The 26798-nt window shown below is 42.8% G+C and overlaps 1 long non-coding RNA gene across 2 annotated transcripts; it reads right to left on the bottom strand.

Moving 5' to 3' along the window:
- Positions 1-9957: 9957 nt before the first annotated feature.
- LOC124088649 (uncharacterized) lies at positions 9958-26783 on the bottom strand. 2 transcript variants are annotated; one of them, XR_006850407.1, is made up of 5 exons: positions 26642-26783; positions 25142-25675; positions 24994-25053; positions 13330-14050; positions 9958-11807 (listed from the first exon to the last, which is right to left on the bottom strand). It is a non-coding gene; the product is annotated as an uncharacterized LOC124088649 (long non-coding RNA). The 2 variants fall into 2 exon arrangements; XR_006850406.1 differs by having other exon boundaries at positions 9958-14050.
- Between the last annotated feature and the right edge of the window lie 15 nt (positions 26784-26798).

Below are 26798 nucleotides of genomic sequence, written 5' to 3'. Positions count from 1 at the left end.
TCTCTGTTTGTGGTGCACAGGGAGCCTCACACATAGCATGTCCAGAGCAAATCTTGAGACTCTGTTGATTTAGTATTGAAACAATGTATCTCTAGTTACCTTGAATTACAAACAATTAGAAATGGTCATAAAAGAAACAGGGACACTATTTCTGCAATACACATTAGTGCTACATAATGCCTTGAAATTATAATTAAATTCAACATACTGAATTTGCACAAGGAAAAGAAAAAGGAAGGAAATAGTCAGGGTTCAGGAATGGAGTGGACTCTGACAAAGGGAGATGCAAGGAGCAGCTGATACCTCTGATGTCCTCAGGCGTAGGAGTGTCAATTTTGGGTTTCACTGCTCAGTCAAGGACAGAGTGAGCCCCTGCATAAAGGCAATACCATTTAAGAGGTCATTTAGACAGATTCTGCCCACCTGTAAATGGCTCTGGCTAGGAAAAAACAATTCCTTCTGAGAAGTTGTAAGCAGCAGTCAATTATACTCAAGGGTTATACCTACAGGTAGAGGGGTTTAAAGCTCAAGTTCATAGTACCTGAGTGTGTGGAAGGGTCTCCAAGAATTCAACATAATGGATGTCCAGAACTGGTAGCAAGGCTGGCGGAAGTAAATGCAAAACCCTCTTTGATGACATACACTGAACCAAGGGACACAGAAATCCTACAGTCAAACCCCATTCAACACTATCTCCCAATCCAAAAAATTCCTTCTTATAAACATAGAAGCAACAAATAAGCAAATGAAGCAGCAGTCACAAAAGTAACAGCTCTAGACCTTTACACTGGCAACTTTTACTGCAGCAGTTGCACCCAGCCCCATTTTTAAAGAACATCCAACAGGGCTGGGAAAGAATTCATTAACAGCATAGGGACATGCAGACAAATACCATCTTAGGAATAGCTTGTGACACACAAGGTAATTTGAATATGATATTCAAATATCAGAATGTCGTTTTCCTTGGAGGCTGAGGCAGGAAGATTTCAAGGTCAAAGCCAGACTCAGCAACTTAGTGAGGCCCTAAGCAATTTAGGGAGATCCTGTCTCTAAATTAAAAAGGGCTGAAGATGTGGCTCAGTGGTTAAGAGCTCCTGGGTTCAATCCCTGGTACTGAGAGAGAGAGAGAGAGAGAGAGAGAGAGAGAGAGAGAGAGAGAGAGAAAAGAAAACCGTGTTTTACTTGGTACATCACAAAAGCTTTTTTGGAATTCGCAAATCAGTACCTCTTGACACAAGGGACAGTTTCCAGCATAAATTTGTGTTCAATAAACCTAGGCTAACAGCAAGAGCTGGCTCAAGTTTGAGTTTAAGTTCCTCTGTAAACTTGGGTTCTTTTGGAGCTGCCAGTCTTGGTAGCCCAGTCCCTCTTAGGGACCCTGGGGGAGGGAGTAGTATAAGGTGGTGTCAACATATTTGTAGAAATGTCCTGAACTTCAAGATTCCCCAAACCAAGTTCCATCTCTATGTGAGATTTAAGATTCTGCTGATCAACGGACTCATCTCTGGCTTCCTGAGAATTTCAGCATAGAAAGGGAAGTTTTCCCACATGGAACCTTTAGAAACAAAGGCAGAGTTTGAGCAGGGTGGAGGAAACAATTGAGTATTAAGCCTCACCAATAAAACCAGAGCTTGCATTCACCTTTGAGGGAGCAGCCTGGGCTTCTTTCCGGAGGCTGTTGACAAAGGAACCTGAGAAAGAAAGAAAAAAAAAAGAGCTTTTTAAAAAGAGGAGACTCTGAAGAGCCTGTGGGGTGCCTGGACAGCCTCGTGGTGCTAATCATGGTGCCCAAAGCCAGTGCCCAGCTCCCGCCTGCCCAGGGCCATTCTTACAGTGCATGGAGCCTTCCAGAACCTGCAGAAATGATTTCTGCCTCCTCTGCAGCCTGGGAGCCCTGGGCAGGCGGGAAGCCTCAGTGCAGGCAGGAGCTCTCTGCGGGGCAGAAACGCTTCTCTCTAGTCCTGGTCTCAAGTCCACAGGTGTCCTTAGCATCCTGGAAGAAAAACTCTTTCATACTTGCAAATTCATATTGTTCAGACCTCAAACTTTCTCTTTCTCCCTGTGCAGAAAATAAGGGGGATAAAAGGATTCTACTTTTCATAGAATAGGTTTTCCTCATAGATTACAGGTTTTCTCTGCCAATAGTGGTCGTTTCTATCAGGACTCCCCCGCCCCCTTTCTCCCTCACACACCCTCCTTTGTGTTGAACCCACAATTTGTTCTGACAGTTTTATTCTGTATTTGTACCCCCCACCCTGCTCCATCCTGCCCAGGTTCATGCTTTCAACATCTGTCACTAGTGCAATATGCCTCCAACCAATTTCCATCCTCTGTGATCAGGCATCTTATTTTTTTTTTTTAATTAAAAAAACACTTTTGGTCACTGCCCTTACTATTTTTTTTAATTAAAAAAACACTTCTGGTCACTGCCCTTATTATTATTGGTCAGTAGCTCCATATTACTACAGAACAGGGTCCCAATATTTAATGTTACCGCTGTTGACCGGTGATGAGTCCTTGCTTCCCCAATGTTGAAGAATAACACCAGAGAAGCACGCCGAGGCAAGGTCAGAGTGGAAAATTAGAAGTTTATTAAAGGACAGCAGAAAAGACTTCTCCCGGAGGAAGAAGGGGGAGGAAGAAGGGGATCCAAGAGATGGAATCCGTGGAAGTGCGGTTGTCTCTCCATTTTATAGTTTCTTTCAGTGATAGAATGTAGGTGGGAAGGCCGGAGGGGTGGGACACAGGTGGACCAAAGAAGTAATCTGGGCAGGGAGGACTTCTGAGTCAGCACCTTCAAGTTTGCTGGGGGCTGTTCATTAACACTTCTTTGGGATGGGCTTTGGCCTTGGGCTTTTTCCTGGACTTCATTAACATTCCATGAGTTGTCCTGTGTTTCCAGGATTCATTCTCAACATGGCCTCCATTTTAGATCTTACTCGATATTAGACCCGATTTACCTAACTACACTGACTACCTAACTTTAAATCTGGCTTCATTAACATGAACAACATCCCATAATCTGGTTCCCACCGATAGTCTTCCATTTTTTTCTCTTCTTTCAGCTGAAGCATGCCATTTAAGAGCCCAAAGGCTGAACTGCCAATTGTCGCACATGCTGTGCCCTTTGTTCCTCTTTTCCAATGAGCTCCTACTCATCCTTCAAAGCCCAGATTAAAAACTCTGGAACTTGAGACAAACACTAGGCTTCCAAGCTTGTTTTGGTATTGTAATATTATATCCCTTACCTATTTCTGCATAGTGAGTTACTTAAAAACTTAGTGACTAAAAACAACTACCATTTATTAGCTCGCCCTCTCTCCCTACAGTTTCTGTAGGTTAGGAATTTTGGGTGTGGGTTAGCTGGATGGTTCTGATTTACAGTCTTCCATGAAGATGTAGGCAGAAGGTCAGGAGGGACTGCTTGCTTCCAAAGGCTTGATTGGGGCTGGAGGACCCAGTTCCAAACTCATTCGTGTGGCTTAGCAGGAGACTGGTTTCTTGCTGGCTGTGGCTGGAAGCCTCAGTTCCTCATTATTTGGGTCTTTTCTCATGATATGACTGCTGCCTTCAGCAGAGCCAGGAGTGATCCAAGAAAGAGAGGCCGAGACCACTATGTATTTGATGACCTAGATTTGGATATCATGTGATATCACACCATCACATCTACCATATTCAATGAGTCATACGGACAGGGGAGGGGACTGCACAGAGCCACAGAAGATGGCTACCACAGGAAGTAACTAGGAGCATAGGCTCAAATGCCATTAGACCTTGGTTCAAATCCTAGATCCACTATATTGCTGTTCAGCATGGAGAAGTTATTTAAATTTTCCTAATTTTCACATCTCCAAAAATCCGAATGATAGAATAGACCTTATGGGAACCTAAAAATATGACTGCCAAAGTACCTAGTATGGTAGTAAGCATTTAAGAAACATTGGCTGTTGGGGGTCTCACTGATAGCTTTCTCAGGCCAGTGCCCAGAGGGTGCTACCACACGACTCACTCATGCTCTGCCTGGCTCTCTGCCTGGGAACTCAGACTCAGACTCAAGTGTGTTTAGAGCTTCCTGTTTAAGGCCTCTGCCCAGCCCTTTCTCACACTGCTGTACATGAACAATCTCAGGTTTCTCTAACAACATTAAGCTATAATCCCATCTTCTCCCATCCCCGTCCCTAAGATGTGTGTGAGATCATCTTTGTATCCTCATATTAAAAGTCCAGGTTTATCTTGTTAATCCATCCATGTATGGCCACCTACTTCAGGTCTCTTCTCCGCCACTGGAATTGTTTTTATGTCATTTTGATTTATCTGTCTGCTCATGGTAAGACCCAGGCATTATGCCAGGGAGGATAAGATAGAGGATGGGGATGTAGTCGGTTAGAACCTCAGCATTATTTCATATCATTTTTCTATTTCACTTGGATTTTTTTTCTTCTCTTCCTTGCTTATCTCGTGAGATTACAAGTTTTATTATTAACAGCCAGTGATTTGGGGGCACTAGCTCCATGTCAGACTGTATGTCCATGTCATCTCTCTAACATTCCTGCCAAGTGGATATGACAACGCTCTCTCTATATTGTGGAAATAGGCTCCTCATTACAGAGCTCTCTGACCCCAGAGTGTCAGCTCTTTCCCAAATGACAAGTTGCTGAGCTAAAGACTCTTTTTAAATTTTAATTTTAATCCTTAAATGTGATGCACTTCTTGCAGACTGCATACCTGCAGGAGCAGCCGTGTCCATGGCCCCTGAGACACATGTGTGCCAATCTGCAGGTGTTTGTCCAGAGGGTAGAAGAACCCTTTCAAGTCTCTGTTTCCCCAGGAACGGTGCAGCCAGCTGTTCACTTCTGGCTTCAGTCGACCTTCCACAGAAAGAAGAAATGAGCATAGGAACCGGGATCCTAAACCTCTGTTTCCTACCTGGAACTTCAAATCCCAGGGAAGTCCCTCCAGTTCTCTTTTGCCTGAATTATTCTTTCTCTGTCCTGTCCTACTCCCACCCAAGCCTGCCATCTCCCTCTCTGCCATCTCTGGGCCTGGGAATTCTGACCCCTCTGGAAAGCACTGCCATGGGTCTTTTGCCATCTGGTTCCCTTCAGAACTAGACAGACACTGGCTAAAGGCCAAAGGGCAGCAGCAGAAGGAGACTGGAGTATTTCTTTTCTGATTCCTTTCTACTTTTGTCTGTATCTTTGGCTGTAGCTGCCTCCCTCTGTGGCCAGAGCTGCTGCCAGATAGGGTGGGAGGGCAGTACTTGTTCTGAGTCCCTGGCTCTCACTTGACCCAGAAACCCGAGTTCTTTCCCTGGTCCTTTCAGGCATATAGGTGCTGATTCCTTCCAGCTGATGCAAATTATGTCTGACGTTAGGTTTAACTCCATGAACTTGTCAGATAATTATTGGCTGTCATGATTTTTCTCAGCATTAATTTTTATTAAAAAAAAATTCACAGTAAAAGAAGGAAACGAGGCCTCATCCATGTCAGATAGAATGGTGGAACAGAACCAGCCGGGAAGCAACATCAGGAAAGTTTAGGGTTCTATAGGATGCAGTATATACTGTGTGTGTGTGTGTGTGTGTGTGTGTGCATGTGTGTCTCACTCACAGAATCTTATTTTGTTTTGGAGGTCTGGGTACCCAAGGGAGGAAGGCCTCTACCTGGAACATGACACATCAGGTCTCATTAAATTGAACCATTATGGGCTCCTCAGGCCACTGAATTAAAAGGCAAAGAGGGGAGTTGCCCTACCTGCTGGGGTGGCTGGTTCTGATGACCAAGTCATTGTAGATGGCTGCCTGCCGCGTCCGGCCAAGGGAGCCGAGTCCGGCGAGGGACGGCGAGGTTAAAAGACACACAGGACACCAAGGTTCTTCATCCAGGAGTCAATAATCTTTATTGCTAACACAGCCTTTTTTTATACCCCAAGCAGCAGAAGTGGAAAACTACCCAAAAGCAGGAGGGAGGGGGGAGAAATTTAGTTTCAACATCTATTATTGTCAGGTACCGAAACCTCCCTTAACAATAAGTCCATCAGACCAGAAAAGGTCAAGGCATTCCCATGGGATACATATGTCTCAGACGGACAAGCAGGAACAGAAAAACCGCAAGTTCGCCATGGCCTTGTGAGCTGGCCACACTGGCATGCAGAACAAACTAGTGGAGGTAGGGCTCCAGGGGCCAGGGTGGACCTGTTGCCAACAGCTGCCATTGTGGATGGTGAGGGCATGGGTGCCTCTGCCTGGAACCCAGGGGATTCACAGGGTTCCTCTTACTTGTGCTCCATAGTTAAGACTTTCAAAAAATCAGGCAGAACCACTGAAAATTTAGACCCTTTTAGAAATGAAAGCAGGGAACATCCTACCAGGTACAGAACCCCACTGTAGTGACATTCTGGCTGAGAACATGAGAGCGGAACATGGGATGAGTAGTGGGGATGTTTCCAAATCTGCTTGGTGACCAGTTACAGAAACAAGAACTGTAACAACCGTGCATGGCTTCTTTCATAATGCTAGGTACACATGAAAAATCTTATAAATATCTATGCCTTTCTCTGTTTTTTTTCTTCCCTTATCATTTGCAATTTATATATGGTGGTGGTGGACTTTAAAATTTAGTTTTTAGTAGGGGGAGACATCAAAAGCCAAATAAGAGACTTTTGAGGAAACTGGGAATGGTCAATTCTGTTAAAAGTTCCATTTTCATTTCTACACCTGCTTAAGGGCTTAAGAATCCCCTTGTCTTGGAAGCTTCTTTGAGGTCCTTTGACCGCCAGGGTTACTAGACAAAAGCTACCATTAACTGAGGATTTTCGTAAGTACTTCACAGACACTCTCTCATCCAGTAAAAGCCTCTTAATTTCTCCAGAGATAGGAACTGTGATTTCAGCTTTCACATTTGAGAGCTGAGGTTTAGAATACTGAAGTCACGAGTTCAGGTTCACTATCCATGGTGCTACGTGATCCACGCCAAGTCTAAGGCGGTGTCCCGTTTTTCATTGCCCCAGGATTTGATTTCTTTCTTACTTTTCACTAAGATAAATACTACTTGTATAAACATATAAAATAAATAAGACAAAAATTAGTCTAGAGGTTACGTACGGAACATGGGTGGGACCGATAGTCACATTATACAGTGACAAGATTCTGCAACTGTCATTCAGAAATGGACACAACCACTTTTGGGATTTTGGGACTCCCTTCTGGAAGAGGTAAGAGTGTCTTCATCTATGTAAAGGACGGGTATATTTTATTAGGTGAACGTGTAAAGCTGCCATGTGGAAGTTCAAGGGTGCGCAGAAGGCTGGATTATATGAATGCTGAGTAGCCAAAGGTGTGGGCTGTGCCATCTGGTAAGCTATGACCTCTCAGCTCCAAACCCAGCCTTCCAATCTCTGAATCTCGGTGCTGAGCTGGGACTCTATAATCACATTACTCCTTCCCCAGATGGCTCCCTATTAGGTTCTGGACAAAGAGCTCGGGAGGAAGACAGACAGGCAGGAAGAGAAAGAGCAGACTCCCTTCTCTGATTTGGCTTTCTGTCTCTCTCATCATCTTCTCACGGCTTGTCACCCTGGAAGAGGCACGGAGATTGGTTCCAACTCAGGGTTTTTTGACATTTCCAGCATCAGCTATGAAAGATCCTCTCCAGGACCCTTTTCTTTGGGCTGCTGATTTATCTTCCTAAGGGTGATTATAGATCACTAGCAAAATATTTAGTATTCCCTGAGGAGATACCTGACCCAGGTGAGCATGGGAAGGCTCAGTGGTGTCTCTTCTTTTAGCTCAGGAGCTACACAGACTCGCTGAATAGTGCTTCCTCCTGAGAGGGCTGGGTCTATAGGCTTCTTCCTCCAGATGAATGAACCCAATCCCTTCCTTTTGTTTCCCTAGTTCTAAGAATAGCATCTGCCTTTGTGGTTACTAAATCCAAGTGTATTCATCATCTATTGCTGTGTAACAAATACTCCCCAAACTAAACAAATGAGTACCTTAGTATACCTTACTAAGCCTGAGTACAGCTCAGCTGGTGCCTCTGACTCAAGATCTCCAACAATGCTGTACTCAAGGAACTGGTCCAGCTGCAGTCATCTCGAGGCTTGAGGGGGATAGGGTACACTTCCAGGCTCACTTATGTAGTTGTTGGCAGTTAGGGTTCTCTGCTGGCTCTTCTCCTCAGCACGTGAATGTCTCCCGAAGGCAGCTTACCATAGAGAAGGCTATTGTAAGGCTGCCCTCAAGAAGGTGAGAGGAACAGAGGGTGAGAATACAACAAAATGATTAGATGTCACTTCTGAGACTCTGGCTTCCAGAGTCTCAGAAGTGACATCTAATCATTTTGTCATATTCTGTTCCGAATACAAGGGGATTATCAGGAGGCTGGTATTTGGGGAGACCATCTTAGAGGCCGTCTATTATATGATGTTACTTTGATGTTCTCTTTTGCCTTTTCAGTATTCCAATAACCCGATTAACCACTTTGTTATGTTAAATTATTTTTGTTTGTGCGCTGGTGTGGTGTCTGTTTGTTCTACTGGATCTTGATGGTCTCTTGACTAATACTTTACCCTGCTTTGTAAATGGTCCTTTCATTAAGTTGTCCACCATGTGAACCAACTGGGACAACTGACTTCAGCTGCTGGGACCCAGACTGATGAGTGAGCGGATAACCTAAATGGGTTGCCACTGCTCCAGGTGTTTGGGTGGGTCTTGGCATTGTGACATATTGTGTTTGGAATCAGAAGACCAAAGCAGAGATTTAGTTCCATTTAGAGATTTGGTTCCATGACCTTAGATGATTCTCTTAACCATCTTAAACCCTAGGGTCCTCATCTGCAAAATGGGGAAAATAATGCCTCACTTTCAGTGTGACAGTGAAGAGTAAATTAAAATTTAAATGCCTGACAGAGTATGAAACACATAGTAAATTCTCAATAAATGGCTTTGAAAGGTTAATAAAATAGGTACTTGTCACTCCGTTTTTCTGTATGCTTAACAAAACACTGTTGAAATCTTGAGAACTGTTTGCTAATCTTGTTCCCAGAATGTGCTGTCCCCAACTGCCAAACTGCAGAAATGTACTCCCTCACTCGGTTGCAGGCAAACTGCCCACTCGCCCTGACCCGTCAATGAACTTCCCTCCCTGCCCTCTCCAAGGAAAGTATATAAGCTCTGCTTAAGCTGTTCTCAGGGCTCTTTGCTCTATTCAAGTGAGCTCTGAGCCCCAGCATGCTGGACCACCAATAAACCCTTTGCTGTTGCATGAGACAGTCTCTTGGTGGTCTCTTCCTCTGACGCTCGCCCGACCTTTACAGCTTCTATTACTGTTAGAAAATGTGTCCTGATGTTTAATCAACTTAACTGAAAATACCTACTTCACAATCTGGAAAATTTGCTTAGTTATATGATTGCCAAGTATCCAGAATACATTAGCACTAAGTCCCTTTAAAAAGCTTTCCTAATAAAATTTATTGTATGTCACAATGTACATTATATTATTTAAATATTTCTTCTTATTCTTTTTTTTTTTTTGATGCTAGGAATTAAACCCAGAAATGCTTCACTACTGAGCTCCATTCCCTGTCCTTGAACTCGAGATCCTTCTGCCTCAGCCTCCTGATCATTGGGATTATAGGCATGTGCCACTGTGCCTGTTTAAATATTTCTATTAAAAAAGGAATTAACTTGGCACTGAAATTAAACAATAACCCATTTAATTTATGATTTAGGTTCTAAAATTCTAAAACAGAGAATCAAATACTTAATTTTCTGCCTCCGTCTCTTTTTGTCTTCTATCCTATCCACCAGCAAAGCTTTATTCCAATAATGCTTTTTAATTTTTTTTTTCAGTGCTGGTATGGAACTTAAGGCCTCCATATGCTGAGCAAGCAGTCTATCACTGAGCTACACCCACACTCCCAAGAATGCTCCTTTAAAAATTAATTTATAAAAGTGCTCCATGTATTTGACTTTATTATTTCTGAGAAAAACTTATTTATGTAGATTTTAAAAAGTTACAGATTTAAAATATATGGTTGAATTGATGATAGGTTAAGATGCCATCAGGACTCTCAGATCAACACACAAGTGTGTGTGCATGCACACACACATTCACACACACATTTGGGAATGTCAATAAAAATTTAACAAAGCAAAAGATATCTAAAAGTAAAGGTCTACTGCTGTACTTTTAGCCAACATAGCCAAGAAAAACACTTTGGCTGATTCTTTAAAAATTCACTTAATATTGAACTCCATAATTTATAATGTTTTTCCTTTGGGCTGCTGAGTTATGTTCCTCATTATGATTATAGATCAGTAGCAAAATATTTAGTATTCCTTAAGGAGATACATAGCTTAGCTGAGAACAAGGGCAGGTGTGGGTGGGAGACGGACAGTGGGTGGGAGACAGAGAGTGGGTGCAATCAAAACAAGCCAGAAGAGGACTCTAGGAAACAGGGGTGCAACCTGGGGTGTTCATGTGATTGACTCAGCCCTGATAAACTTCAGAAATCTGGGCAACAATCTGGCATTGACGTACTCAGAGGTTGGTGTAACAGGGAATGGGGATCCGGAGGTCATGAGGTCAAGCAAGGCATTGACCTGACCTGAAGGCAATGAGATCAAATTTCTGGTTCTGTTGAGCCTCCAAAGAATAGTAGTTCTCACTCTTCAGGTCTTTCTGGACTGTGCTTTTGAATGTTTCAAAGCCTTTTTCCATATATCACTTTATTTGAGGCTGACATAGACCTGACAAGGTAGGCAAGAGATGGCTCCTCTCAGCTCCAGGTAAGGAAAGTGAGAGCCAGGTGGAGTGAAGTAATTAAGTGACAGAGCTGTGACTAGGGCCTGGAATTTCTGACTCCTAGGCCAGGAGGGAGAGGACTCCTAGAGGGAAGGACATAGTGATGGTTGTCAATGGAAATTGAGGGGAGAGAGAGGACCAGATGTAAGGATTCTAGTGGCACAGGAAAGACACATGACCCAGCAAGGTAAGTGGACCCTGGGGCCCAATTTCTGCTCTTGACCATGGCCAGGAGACCACTGGTGGAGCTGATGGACATGCACCTGGTCATCTTCCGAGATGTTTGCTTTCTGGCTGTTAGTGTCGAATCTCCATCCCTCTTACTTCTCCTAAAGGTCCTATAAATGGATCAATTTATATTTTGAGCCTATACTCACAGTAGAATGTAGAAAAGCCTTTTTACTACTGAGTACCATAAAGTAGTGATTATTATTACGTACAAGTTCTTTGTAAATTATCAAGTACTACATGAATGTCCATTGATGATGATTGATGATGGTGACAGTGATAATATTATGCTTTTATTCAACCAGAGAAGTGCTTATTCAGTCACCTTTTCTTCTTCAATTTAAGTTCTATATCCAGAAGCAAATTCTTTAGTGTTGTGTTATACCCTTGGCATAGAACCTTATCCCTGTCACAGAGTCATGAATGAGAGACAAACTTTTGACGGTTGGCTTGGTGCTCTTTCCACTGTGCTGAGCCCCCTTGTATGGTCTCTCCTTCCCTCCACTGGCAGGCTGCGCAAGTTCCAGGATCTAATTCTTTGTCTTGGTTACCCTGTTTGGTTCCATGAGCATACTTCTTAGTGCTCCCTCTAGGGACACTCGTGTGGCCAATTTGTCAGGCCTTGAGATTCGGGGCTGGTGAGAAGTCAATGGTTTGCATAGTGTGGATCAATAATCCCTAAATGTTTCTTCTGAGTTCCTTCAGAATCCAAAGTCCATTCATGTATTGGTTTGAAGATGCTTTGAGTTTTGTCTGAAGTGAAGATTTTCAGCCTTAACAGCACAAAAGAGTTACCTAAAGATTCTTGAGCCTCATTTAAGATCAATTGGATCCAAATTTCTGGGGGAAAAATCAGGGCACTGGTAGCTTTGAAAAGCTCCCAGGTGATTCTAGGGTGTAGCCCAGACTGGGAATCAAACCTCCATAATCTAGAGAGCATGCTTAACGGTTTATAGATAAGGTGTCTTTAGTTTGTCTACTTCAACATCACTCTTCAAATACATTGTTATTCATTCTTGGGGGGGTGCCTCACTTGTCTTATGTTCAGATAAACCTACAATCTGCCCCAGTGGAAGAGTGCTCAGCCTCCTGGGTCACCTCAGCATCCACCCCTTGGACAGATGCCCTTTGTGGAGAAGCTCATCATTCATACATTGGCTTCCTCTACCCCAAATACCCCCACTTCTAAGTGATCTCTAAATCTGCCTCCTTGCCTTCTATAAGCAAAGATTCTGCCTCCAGCAACCAAGGGGTAGACATTCATCAGATGAGGAAATAAAACAAATGGGACTCAGATCTCCTGAATCCATAATTAGCCCTAATTTACACTGCATTGCTTATTCATTCAGTCATTAAATATTCATGGAATGCCTTTTGCCAGATTCAGCCTCTTCCCTTCTGAATATCCTGACTAACCCCGCTTGAGGGTGACTGTCTTTGTAACTGTCAGACACATCACCATGCAGCTTCCTGTGATGTTGACATACAGCGAAGGATTAGGCCTAATGAACACACCAAGCAGCAATTTCCCTGCCTGCTGTCTTGTGCCATCTCCTTTCCTGGCATTCCCAGGTCTTTGGAGAGAAAGCTGACCGCTGCTCACTGATGACTTGTGTACCAAGAAAGACCCTAAGCAGGGGCATAAGAACTGGCTCCTCCTAAATGAGTCACTCCAGAGAGTGACATTCAGGCACGTAAGAGCCTCAGCATTGGTCTTGCTGCCCCCATGTGCTTTATACAAAGGTGTACTGGTCAGTTCAGAATCTGGGTTTTTCTCCTGCTGTGGCTCATGATTCACCTCCCAGCAGACAGCAATTAACCACCTGGCTTCCATATATAAACAACAAATGCAAATTCAACTTCACTTTCCCCAACAGACTCCAGTTCACAAGCTTTATGGCTTGACTCCCTGGTATACCTCTTCTTCCAGGGAAACCTCTAACTCTGGCTGTGTGTCACAGGCAGGTAGAGAGGTGGAATGTGTTGTGGGTGGCTTATCATTCTTCCCTCCACCAAACTTGGAAAACATCTCTATTATCTTTCCTCTCAACCTGACTGAGGCTTCTTCCGGCTACTCAATACTAGATCCAAGTGGTCATTATCATTTGGAGCTGATGCAAAAGGGTCAAAACCTGTGGCCCAACCCAAGCAGTGGAAGGAAGTGTCTTTGGAACTGTACATGCTGAGGTCTGGAATGCAACTGTGACAACTCACCTAACCTCAGCTTCCTTATTTATAGCCTAGGCCACTGCTGCTCACTTCCCATGAGATTAGAAAAATTCAATGAGAAAATACCTGTAAAGCATCCAGTACTTCTCCTGGAATAATAAATGTGGTTCCCCTCTCCTTTCTTCTCCATTTAATGCGGCATTTATTTGAGGATTTGATGAGAAATTTCTTGAATAATTTTAGGGTAGGATGGGTAAGAGCAACGTCTGGGTGAGGGAGATACTATGCGTAAATAAAAATGGAAGGAACCCAGAGTTCATGGAGAAAGAGCCACAGAATTGGGAAATTCTAGCTGGAGAAGGAAGTCCCAAGACAGGATAGTGAGGCTGAGCTTTTGAAAGATGAGAAATGGCAATGAGAGATGATTATCAAGAAAGAAAAGTGCATGACAAGTTTGGAGAACAATGCTGGACACGTAGTTGAGCTTAGATTGTTAACAAACCAGTCATAAATGAAATAAAAGTCTTAAGCGTGGGCCCCACACCCTCTCCAATTATTTCAACCTTTCTTCGTTCTAATAAATCATGAGGGCCCATAATACAGGGCAGCCATAAAGCAATGAGATTGGTTGCCAAAAATCAAACAGGAGGGAAATCAGTGTCAGTATTTCAGAGCACATCCGATTAGTGGTTAGTCATAAGGAGAATTAGCATTGTATGCATTGTTGCCAAATCCATCACAAACATGCTTTAAATGGCTAGGAACCGTAGAAATAAAAAGGCCTGGGTCTGGGAAGGCTAATCCTGTCAACTGGCCATGTAGCATCCATGAGTCTTCGTTTCCTTGCCTGTAAAATGAAAGGGGCATTTGACATGGATCAGTGGTGTATCAGAATGTTTTTGGTTCTAAGTAACAAAAGCTGGCTTGCAGGGGCTTAAATAATGAAGGGAATTTACTGGCTCATATAATTGAAAAGCTCACAAGGATTTGAAAAGCTTCAGGGCTGGTTCAAACAATTTACCAGGAACCAATATCCTCCCACCATTTCTTGGCTCTTCTGACTGGTGTCACCTCTTAGGCAGACTTTGGCAGATCCTTCAGGTTGAGAATGGCTTCTAGCTCTTTCCTGGGGCCACCTGCCCTCAGTCATGTACAGCAGGAAGAGCAAACCTTTGTGCCAATATTATCAGCACATCTTAGGTCACATGCTGATCCCTGAACCAATCACTGGTCCAGGGGATGAATGTGATGATTGATCAGGCCTTGGTCATGTGATACTAGGTTTAGTTCCATTGCTAAAGATGGGTTCAGCTTCCCTCTAGCTGCATGGATTCCCACATGGAATCGGGATAGCTGGAAAGTGGGAAGGGGAGAAGGAAGGTACAGAGTCAAGCAACACATTGTCAGGGTAGGTGGATTTTAATTTGGGGGGTGGTGAATCAAATTCAAATGCAGTCATGCCAGGTGCCACATAATGATCATGAATTATTTTCTCAGCTACAGACTGCATATACGAAAGTGACCCTGTAAGATTTTAAAGGAGCTTAAAAATTGCTGTTGCCTTAGCACAAAGTAATGCTCACCTGTTTGTGGTGATGCCAATGTAAACACACCTACTGCCTGTTGTATAAAAGAATATCACATATAATATAGGATAGAATACAATAATGAAAATAAATGACTGTTACCGATTTCTTTGTTACTATACTACTATACTTCCATCATTATTTTAGAGTATATTCCTTCTACTTATAAAAAGAAAGGTTCATTGTGAAAGTGTATGCTGTGTTAGGCAGCCGGATGTGCCTTGTGTTTACCTTGTCTCTTGCATCAAGAGGCCAGCCACACTGACTGATTGCCCTGCACTACTTAGGTTAGCCTAAGTACACTCTGCAAAGTTTGCACAACGACAAAGTCACTTAAGGAGGCTACTGGTAGCATATACAAAATAGATGCAAATGCAGCTTCCCTAGCTGACTGAGAAATGGGGGTTTGGCACTCGTTCTTCTGTCACTCTTGAGAGATCTTCTTAGAAACCTAGTGCTCCTGAGGACAGAAATGAAGATCTCTTTGGGTCCATTAGCTCTGTTTCTTGCTATTGCTTAATTAGCAAAGATCTACTAGGATCACGTGTGTTCCTGACCCCCATCTCCAGGCACTTCGGTGGGCCTGTACTATTATTCTGTGAACAGCTGTGTGAACAAAGTAGAACACTAATCTTATTAAAAATAAAACTACGTTATATCAACATAGAGGTGTACATGTTTCTCAAAGTAAAGACTTACCCACTATTATTTCTCAAATCCAGCAAAGCTTGCAACTGTTGACCCAAGTTTCTGATAAAGACCAGAGCAATAAAGCACCAGGTCAGCATAAATAACTTATAAAGCTGACCAGTACACAGAGCTGGGGAGAAATGGTCCGAAAGGAAAAAAGAGACCAACAATTTCTTCAAATTAATAGTGACCACAAACTGGTTTTCTGGAAAGACCCAGGTAATTAACCAAAGATAGTATTTACTTTATACATTATGGGAAGCCTTTGACATGTTCTTGAAAGAGTTGAAGTTTCTCTTAATTAGAAGTTTGGCATAAAATCTGTAATGCTTTAAAAAAATAAATAGTGGTAAAATATACTTAACATGAAATCTACTGTCTATACCATTTTTAAATGCACATTCAGTGGCATTAGTATGTTCTCATGTCATGCAATCATCCCCACTGTCCATCTCTTCTCATAGTTTTCAAAACTCTTTTCTCCTTGTAAAAGTCAAACTCTATATCCATTCAACAATCACTCCCTATTCACTCCTCGCCTCTGCCCCCTGTAACTACCTTTCTACTTTCTGTCTCTATGATTGATTATTCTAGATTCCCTCCTGTGAGTAGAGTCCTAAGTATTTGTCTCTTTTTTTGTTTGTTTAATAACTGCCTTAACATAAGGTTCTTAAGGTTCGTTCATGCTCCAGTATGTCTGGTAGAATCTCATTCCTTTTAAAGGCTGAATAACAATTCCTTGTGTGTATATACCATGTTATTTGTCCACTCATACATCAGTGTGCACCTGGGTTTCTTCCACCTTTGGAATTGGGAATAAGGCTACAGACCCTGCTTTCGAGTCTCTTGGGTGTACACATACTCAAAAGAGGAATGGCTGAACCAAAGGAAGTCTTTCTTCAGGCACAGTTTTGTTTTGTAAAATTCTTAAATGCATATTCTAAAGTAGCAAACAACAGACTGATGATTCTGTGATTTCATCTCATAATGTAACAATAGATATAAAAGGGAAAGCGACCAGGCAACACTTCTGTAAGATCAAGTGGCTTCTTTCCTATTCATGGAGATGGAAGTTGATAAGGGTTCGATTGTGTTCTAGGCCTGCATTTGTGTAGGTCTCCCAATCACAAAATCAAGTGTAAGGGATCCATAGTCTAACCCAGGTTTAACTCAGAGCACAGACCCAAGAAAACAAGGCTGTGCTTCAGGAGGGAAACAAAGAGGAGCTTCTTCAGCAGGCAGGGGAACACTGCTGGGCTGCCCAGATGTAACCTATTTTTCTTATCTGGCCCACAGCCTTCCTTTTCTATTTGGAGGGATGTAATGGCAATCGAAAAATGTCTCCGTTTCTTCCTCAGTGGAGAAAGTCAGAGCATCTCCTTGTGAATATGGTTTCATTGTTTGGAAGTGATTTGCACCAAAGGTTCCATTTAGTCAAATTTAATTTCTTCTAAACAGTATTTCTTAAATAGAGGTGTCAAGTTCTTGCAGTTGACACCCACTACTAAAACAACTACACTTTCAAACCAATAAATATGGTATTGAAACTTCTCTCAACTCAATTAACTTCATGGAAAAAGAAAGAAAGAAAGAAAGCTTAGCATTCTGCACATAGAAAACAGCAGTAACTCAAGCACAGAGTGCATATTGTGTTCCCGGTGTCAAGCAGCTGACACACAATAATTTGGTGTCAGGGAACTTTAAGAGAAAGAATAGTATTTCTCTACATTGAAGAAAAGGCTACACTTTGGGTCAGGCCTATTCTACCCTGAAAAAGATGGGAATGTTTCAGAGGTGGCAATGAAGACACTGTCTCATTCACACACTCATTAATAGTATCATCTTTCATTAACCAAGTAACAACTGATAATGAAAATTAAACAAACAAAACCCCTTTGACACAGGCCTCAATGGTGATGTCATAGACATCGAATATGTGATGGGTTTTGCTCCAGAGCGTCTCTCTGATTGTAAGTCTTATGCATTCCCAGGATGATTTGTGAATCTGACACTAGGCTGGTCTAGTTGGAACAAAGACCAGGAATGCCAACTATCCTGCACAGTGTCTTTCAGATACTGAAGTCACTGCTACTTCAGATTCTCTTACCTAAACATTTCTATGTTATCATCTTGCAATGCAGGCTCCCACCAAAGAGACAAGATTCTAAAGAGGATAATGAATGAGCAGCTCCTCCCTTACTCGGCCCTGTCTCTTTCTCCCCTTCCCAGGGCATCTCTCTCACCTGTCATATGTTGCCCCCATCTTTTTGTGTATGCATGTGGTGTATCTGTATCATCGTATCATTGCCATCTATGGGGCCAAGATGGCTAAAGAGCATTCTTACTAAGAGCGCTCTTGTCTCTGATTCTTTCCTCTTCTTTCAGTTTGGGTCAAATCTTAGCGTGTTGACAATCACCATCAGGCACTTCTTTAAATGCAGATTCCTGGACTCACACCAAGGAATTCTAATTTACTAGGTCTAACATAGGACCCAGAAAACTGTCTTTTAATAAGGCAATTCTGGATAGGAGGCTTTTGGACCTCACTTTAAGAAGCCATATCCCTGGGATAAGAGCCCAGCAACTCTGTCCCAGCTCAGCGCTCAGTCTCATCACTGTTCCCCTGGATGAATGTGGCAGTCCCCAGGTACTTCCAGTGCATTTAAGAGCAACCAAAATTTGTTCTGTCAAATTGTGTTTGACAGATTATCTGGGGTTACAAGGGACTGATTCAAACAGAAGAACCCAGTCACACTTCTGCATGGTGCAACCTAATTAAGGGCAGAAGTTCCTGTTTTGTGTGTTTTGGCTGCCATGACTGTGACTGACAGACTAGACAGGTAGAAGTTCCAGCACAGCTGTGTGAGCTGGGAAGCTGGCCAACCCCCTTCCCTTGGCCTCAGTTTTCTCATGCGTGTTAGGAAGACATACAAGTAAAACTCCACAGGGTTAAAGGTCACTCTGCTTTTGAGATCCACCCTGGGAATTTAGCAAAAGGCTCTGCCATGGCTCTGAGAGCTGCTCTACTTCTAAGAAGCTTTCCCTAAGAGGAAGGAGTGATGTGTAAAACATGCAGGGTGAGGCACACACCACAGCTCCAGAGTCCCCAGGACTTGCCAGCCCCTGCACACTTCCTCTCCCTAAGCCTCCGCGATAAAGTCATGGACTTTCTAAGGTCCTTCAGGGCACAGGGAACAGAGTCACAGCAGAGGTTATCCTGCTGGCTGGATCCACAGAAAGGAGACACAGTCAGGGAAAGGAAAGGTGTAAAGAAGAACTAGGATTTAGTGATTCCCAACCAGGCCCTTCTGCTCCGAAAAGGCACACATTATAATTGCATAATTAAGTAATATGTGACTAAATCTTCTTGTAAAACCATTGCAACATGAAGCTGAATTTTCCTTTCACACTCCCTCTGCAAATGTCTACATTCTTCCAGGAGAGATTTGCTGGGTTAGTCTATTTGTTATGACCTTTGTGTATACACATGCAGACAGATATCTCTATCCCTGAGAAATACAAGGAGAGATTTTAGGTATATGCCTATGTGTTTTCTCTGTGTGTGTTTGGTCTTTCTTTCTTCCTTTTTTGGAGATGATGGGGGTGGGGTATCTCATTAAATTACTGAGGCTGGCCTTGAACTTTTGATCCTCCTGCCTCACCTTCCTGAGTTGCTGGGATTACAACATATGCCACAGTGCCCTAGCTATGTATATGTTTTAAAAATATAAATGGGGCCCCTAGCTTATTCTGAAACTTGCCTTTTGCACTGAATAATACATCTAGAGATGTGTTATTGCCTGTACATATAAATCTACTCCATTCAATATGATTTTTTAAAATGTCCTGTCAATGAAGGTCTCCCCAAGTCATGAGTTTATTTTCCCATGTCTTTTTTTTTTTTTGGCTCCAAGCACTGCCCAAACCCATATACAGGTGACCCTCAGAAATAAGATTCTTTGGCTAAAGGAAAAGGCTTAGGTTGAAGCAAGAAGCTTTTCTGAGGGAAAAAAAAGAAAAGCAATATTTAAAGCAAAAAGAAATACTTAAATTACAAATCCAGAAAAAGTATGGAATGACCTTCCGTGGAAGTGGCCAAAACCCAGACAGACATGCATTATTTTAAGATATTTAGGATAACTCCACACTTGGGAGGTTTGAATCATCGCCTTTAAGTTGTTGGAACTTCCTGCAGGCAGCACTCTCCAGAAGAAATATAATGTAAGCTGCTTCGGTGTTTTTGTCTAATAGACACATACACACTAAGTAAAAAGAAATAGGTAGGAGCATAGGTGTGACTCAGTGATAGGGCACACAGCCCTGGGTTTGCTCCCCATCATTGAAAGAGAGAGAGAAAGGGGTGGAGGGAGGGAGGGAGGGAAAAGAAGGGAAAGGAGAGAGGAAAGGAGAGAGGAAGGGAGAGGAAAGAAAGAGAACGGGGAGGGAGGGAATAATCTTAATGATTTAACCCACTACATCCAAAATAGCGTCACTTTGACATGTAATCAACAGTATATTTAGGTGTTTTACATTTTATTTTTATTTTTTTGGAATGAGTCTTTGACACGTTAGTGTTTCCTTTATCCTCACAGTACAGCTCAATTCTGATAGCCACAGTTCAAAAGCTTAAAAGCTACACTCATCTAGTGCCTATTATCCTAGATGGGGAAACTCTTAAGAATTAAGACTGAACATTTGTATGATGTGCTGAAAGACATCTTCTCAATTTATTCTAAAGTGGCCAAGTGGTCACATTCCGACTTTTTTAGTCCATTTTTCACCCTTCCCTACCCTATTTTTCTTCTTAACTCAAGATTAAACAGAAAACAAAGCAGAAGGAAATTCCTGCCCACATAGAGCTTCCATATACTAGCAGGGTATACATATACATATACATCCATATACTAAATGGTAGGGGAACCAGGGTGATGCTCAAGTTTCCGGAATCTCTTGGTGAATAGTGGGACCATTGTTTGACACAGCTGTTACAGGAGGCAGAACAGATTTTGGAAGAAAGATGATGGATTATTTTGCTTTCATTTGGGTGTTTGGAAGACACCCAAGTAAAGCTAGGCAGCAAGTTTTGGGCTGTGCATATTCAGAGATCAAAAAGAACTCGGGAGGGGACACATAGATTTGGGAGCATCAGCATATTCATAATATTAATTCCCTGGGATTGAGCTACCCAGTCCTGGGTGGACATGTGGAAGCAAGAGTCACAACCCAGTCTGCTGGGCTCGAGTAAGTTGCAAACATACATGAATCGGGTCATACGTGAGACACAGAGAGTGTTAGGTTCGTGCTAACTGGAAAGGATGTGCTCTAAGGCAGCCAGATTTGGCCTGTAGGCCTCTAGTTTGCAATCACCAGACTTCTGGAATTTCTCTCTCTGCCTCATCTTTCATTTTTAAGAAATAAAGATTGTTCTGGCAAGAGGTTAGCTGTTTATGAAAGCCCATTTCTTCCTGGGTGAAAGTGGGAGTCACAATCCACTGCATTTCCCAGCCTTCTTTGCCATTATGAGTGGCCATGGGACAGAGTTCTTGCAATAGGAAATGAGCAGAAGTGACGTGCTCCATTCTGGCCAAGACCCTGAAGAGGAGGGTGTGCCCTGCGTACACTCCTTTCAGATACAATACTGAATTCTAGGGGACTTGGGAGCCAGAGATAGCAGGAAATAGGATCTCTGTGTCATGGTCTGGACAAAAGCTACTGACCAACTAGGACATCTGCTTATGACTATTACGAGCAAAAACTAAACCTTTGCTATGTTTGGGCCATATACATGTTTGGCTCTGTTTGTTACTGTAGCTTAGTCTAATCTAGCAAGTACAATCGTATACCGAACTCACCCTGGCTGTAAGCTCTGTAAGGGTGGGACCATTCACCATCAGTGAATGACACTGATGTACTCTCAACCCCAGGCCCAGGACACAGCATGAAACAGAAACATAATCAATAGCCTAATATAATGCCAGCTATATTTTATTGAGAATTTGTTTTGTGCCAGGCACTTTTATATACTAGGCATTATCTTATACATTGTAAATTATTTTATTTCATGTAATGGCATAAAATTCTTTCCATATAAGTTTTTTTTTATATTGTACATAGTTTAATGTAATATGCTTAACAACAGGGATACATTCTGAGAAATGCAGCATTCGGCAATGTTGTCATTGAGCAAACATCAAGAGTATACTTACACAAGCCTAGATGGTATAGCTTACTACACATCTAGGCTAGGATATATACATATATATATATATATATATATATATATATATGTGTGTGTGTGTGTGTGTGAGATCTATATCATCACTATTTCTCCTAGGCCCATGATGGAAAAAATAACACAAAACCAAGGCAAGCCCAAGAGAAAAGGATGTGATCCAGATATGTGGCAAACACAAGATATGTGAGTCTGCTGCTAGCATACTATGGCATAGTGTTTTATAGTAAATCTTTTTTTATAAGTAGGAGTTCACTCTAAAATAACAATAAAAAGTGTAATATAGTAAGTACATAAACCATAAACATAAGTCTAACAGTTGTTTATTAACATTATCAAGTGCTAAGTACCGTACATAATTGTATGGGCTGTACTTTTAAATGCCTGGCAGTACAGTAAGTTTGTTTACATCAGCATCACCACAGATGTAATGTGTTGGGCGATGATATTATGACAGCTGCTACATCATCAGGCAACAGAAAATTTTCAGCTAGATTATAATCTTATGGGACCACCGTCTTATACGTGGTCAATTACTGAAGGAAACGTCATTAGTAGTACATGACTGTACATACTTCAGTTTTCCTTCATGGTTTCAGGTTCACAGCTCTTACAGTCTTTGTAATTTCCTAAATGACTTAAAGCAATCACGTATTTTATGTGTTGACACATTTATCCTTTGTCCTTGATTCCTGAAGCAGCTCCAATATAGATTCAGGATGATAAAGGTGAAAGACAGTTTTTTGTTTTCCTTGGGTCCTTTCAAACACACTCAACCTTATGCTAGTGAGGTAGTTTTGGGGAAAGATTCTAGACAAGTCCAGGATGGGGGTCTGGTTTCCAGAGGAACCAACCATGTGCTCAGAGGGCTGGAACTTTCAATCCTACTCCTCAACCTCGTGGGAGGGGAGAGGGATGGAAGGTTAAGTTGACCCCTCATGGCCAATGGCTTCATCAGTCATGTCCACATATGAAGCTTCCATAAGACCCTCCAAAAGGACAGGCTTAGGAGAGCTGCTAGAGAGCTGACCACTGGAGTTCCTACAGGAAGGCTCTCCTGGAGGAGGTGTGGGAGTTCCTCCTCATTTTGCCCTGTTCACCTCTTTGCCTAATGGTCATCAGTAATATCTTTATAATAAGCCAGTAAACATAAGTTTTGTGAGCCAGTTTAAAGTTAATCATACTCAAGGAGGGAGTTGTGGAAACCCCCATGGGCAGCTCGTGGGTCAGAACACGGATGAAACAAGGGGGGGCTTGTGATTGGCATCTGAAGTAGAGGCAGTCTTGGGGACGGAGCCCTTAACCTGTGGGATCTGATTCTGTCTCAGGTAGACAGTGTCAGAATTAAATTGAATTAGAAGAGGCACAGCTGGTGTCTGCTGCAGAATTGATTGCTTGCTTGGTAGGTGGGGGAAATGCCATACACATCTGGTCACAGAAGTGTTCTGAGCTGAGTGTTGAATAAGTACAGGAGACACTGAGGTTTTTTTTTTTTTTTTCAGGTTGGTATTCTACCCTCTGAAACACTAATCCATGACCATGTGCATACATCTTAATGTTTTAATTAATGTAATTTCTCCAATCAAGGATGCTCTCAACCCTTCTCTCCATTTACTTAAGTTCTGCCTTCTTCATCTTTCCCAGGACCCATCATTCATTCTATCCTTTAATTAGTTCAGCAGAAATATGATATCATTCTTACAGCAGGGATTTCATGTATCTGTCTGCCTCTAGAAAGAAGTTGCCATGAGGGTAGCATCTTGGTGTTTCCTAGAGCACAGGAGAAGATCAAGAGCCTACCATGTGTGTGGCACTGGAGGTGCTGAGGACTAAGACAGTCAGTTCTTTCTCTTGGCAATCTCTTCATCTAGGGGAAGACTGACATTAAAAAAATGAATCACAGCATATGAAATCCCTGCATTGATGAAGACAGGAGAAGAGCAAAGAGCCAGTTCTTCTCTGAGAAGGAAAGAAAGGACACCCAGAGCAGGTGATTTTTGAGCTGAGTTTCTGAAAGAACAAATAGCACCTCTCTAGTTATGTAAGATGGATCCTAAGGAGGAGGAAAAGTGTGTACAATGGTGAGGACACATCAAGATGCAGGGGTTCTTCTGGCTGAGCGAGGGGTTGGCTTGCTAGAATGTAGGCTTTATTCATTGATCCACATATTTATTCAGCAGATAGTGAATAAACCTAGAATGTGTCAGCAATGTGCTAAATTCAGAGGATTCAAATGTGGGCAAAACAGATAAGATCACTCATTCTCCTGTGGAGTCTGAAACCTAGGAAGCTGGGTGTAGTGGGGTATACTTGTAGTCCCAACTACTCGGAAGATGGAAGCAGGAGGATCCATGGAGCCCAGGAGTTATTTAAGGTTAGCCTGGGCAACCTAGTGAGACTCCAATCAGAAAGAGGAAAAAGAAAGAAAGAGAGGAAGGGAGGGAGAGAGCACAGGGAAAGAGGAAGTAAGAAAGCAAGGTTCATCAGGGACTGCAGCTGATCACAAAGTTCTAAAGCACATATGAAAGGGGAAGGAGGAAAGGATAACCAAGCATGCCAGGGAGGAGTTGGGGGAGTGGGCTGGGCTAGACTGTAAGAGACCTCTGACATCATGCCAGGGAGAAGGAAACTCCCTCCCGTCTGTCACTAAGTCCTGCCTCTCCCTCCTCTGTGATAACTCTCAATTGTGTTCAACCTTCCACCATTCTTGTCACATGGCTTCCTTAAATGAATGGGGCAGTCTTGTAAAAGTGATCCTTGCTTCTCACCCCCTCCCCACATCTTTCCCAATGCAAACAGATAATCTTTTAAAAGAGAAAATCTGTTATATTATTCCCTATAGTAGGCAGAATTCTAAGCTGGTCCTGTAATCTCCCTGGCTTTACTCTGGTGATTACATGACATTATGAAGCAAAAGGGATTTTGCAGATGTACTTGAGGTGACTAATCAGTTGACTTGAAGATAGAGAGATTATCTGCCTCATGAAGCTAGTCTTTGAAAAGCAGAGTTTTCTCCAGCTGGTAGCAGAAGAGGAGGAGGGAAAGGTTGGAAGAGAAGGAGGGATGGATGGATTTGACCTGCCACTGCTGATTTAAAACAGGGAGGGGGTGTTCCATGGGAAGGACCGGAGAGAGGCCTCTAAAAGCTGAGACTTTTCTGACAGCTAAAAAAAAAAAAATGGGGGCTTCAGTCCTACAACTGAAAGCACCTGGATTCTGGAAACAATCTGAATAAGCTTGGAAGTAGATTTTCCCCAGAACTCAAACCAGCCAACACCTTACCTTTAGCCTGAGACACTCTGGGCAGAGGATGCAGCAGCCATGCCAAGCAAGTCCTGCAACCTATAGGACAGCAAAATAATACATGGGTGTTGTTTTAAGCCACCAGGTTTTTGGTAATTTATTATATAGCAACAAAAAACTAAGGTACCTTCAAAGTCTCCAACCCTCCAGTAAAACTCTATTGAGTTACTAGGTCCAGGAATTTAATCCTCACAACAGTGCTATTATGCAGGCATTTTTATTATCATCATTTCATAGATGACAAAACCAAGGCTCAGATTAAAAACTTCTCCTAAACTCACAGCTAGTAAGTAAACAACCAGTCTGACTCCAGTGTTGCTACTCAATGGCTTCTTCTTGTTCCTAGGGTAAATTCAAGTAGAAAAGCGTAGAAATAAAATCCTTTCCTGCTTAACCATCATTGCCTGCTAGACACTCCTCTCACTGAAACTCTTTATAGCCCCAGTAACTGCCATGTTTTCTTGATTCCTTGACTTTACAAGTTGATTCCTTCTGTCTGGATTGGGGCTTGCCCCTGTCTTCCATCCGTTTTTCCTTTGGCAGGCTCAAATGGTCCTTTGGTTCTTTTGGAAGATGCTATTGGATCTTCTTGATCCTCCCAGATGAGACTGGATTCTACTACAGCATGCAGGTAGGTTCCTCTTGCACCTTATGCTTCCCCCTATTAGAAAACAGAAGACACTGTGTTAGAAATGTTTATTCAGCTGTACTCATCACTAGATAGTGAGATTCCTGCAGGCCAGTACTGGTGATTTGTTTATCATCAAAGCCTTAGCATAGGACCTGGGGCATAGTAGGAACTCAATAAATATTTACTGCATGAATCAGTGAACTGACACAAGTGCTTTTATCCAAGAAGCAATGAGAAGCCATCCAAGGTCTTGGAAGAAGGGAGTGAGTTTATAGATCTTTGCTTCACAGGGCATATACTTAAAGCAAGTCTTTCACACAAGAGACTGTCCTCATCAGCTGAAGATGAAACAAGTTCACTGGCATTGTGACACTGGCTTTCTTGTGCTGTGAAACTTGGCTCTTACCTCTTCTGGGCCACATGGATTTTCTGGATACTAGAAAATGTCAGAAACCGCCATGGTAGTGTCCTCGGTTTCCCCTTAAGGAAGCAGGACACATAAAAGAGTTTATAACTTGGGTCTGCGCCTCATACTTCCACCACAATCAGGAGTTTCCCTGTTAAGAAGGCTGTGGGAAGCTCTTTGGAAACCAGCAGACATGACCTGCGGAGAACTGGGAGTGGCCTCTGAAGGTCCCGCTCCAGTGGCGAACATTTCCTACCTAAACTTGCTCACCGAGCCCACTGCCCCTTCTAGTTCTGCTTATATATGCAAATCTTGCTTCCTGTCAAGGAAGAGTGGAAGATCTTTTGCTCAGATTCCGAGCTTACAGCTCCTAGGTGGTCTTACTAAGGCGATTACAGCTTCTCTGTTAGAGACCGCTGAATGCCTCAGTTTCCCAGGTTGTGCAAAGTGCACTCCCCAGAATACGCTTCCCTGAAGGACCAGGGCCACATTTAGGGGCGCCTGGAAGGTGAGATAGTTTGATCAAGACACATCCAGTCACCTCTAGATGCAAGGGGAGGAGGCAGTAGGTGGACACGCAGAGCTAATACCTTGTAGAGGTGCAGAGAGGTCTCGAGTTCTTCCTTGCACCCGCTCGCGAAAGAGCTGCAAATTGGACTTCAGACGCCAACAACTCCAGCGAGGGACAGACTTGCGCGGCGAGGCTGGGAGGGGCGAGTCTGGGCGCCGCGCCTCGGGTGCTCCGGG

Source organism: Marmota monax, unplaced genomic scaffold, assembly GCF_021218885.2.
Source record: "Marmota monax isolate L192 unplaced genomic scaffold, Marmota_monax_Labrador192_F-V1.1 WCK01_AAM20220418_F8-fsc00061, whole genome shotgun sequence".
NCBI lineage: Eukaryota > Metazoa > Chordata > Mammalia > Rodentia > Sciuridae > Marmota > Marmota monax.
Note: the sequence above shows the minus strand (reverse complement) of the source record. Positions and strands in the feature narration are given on the sequence as shown.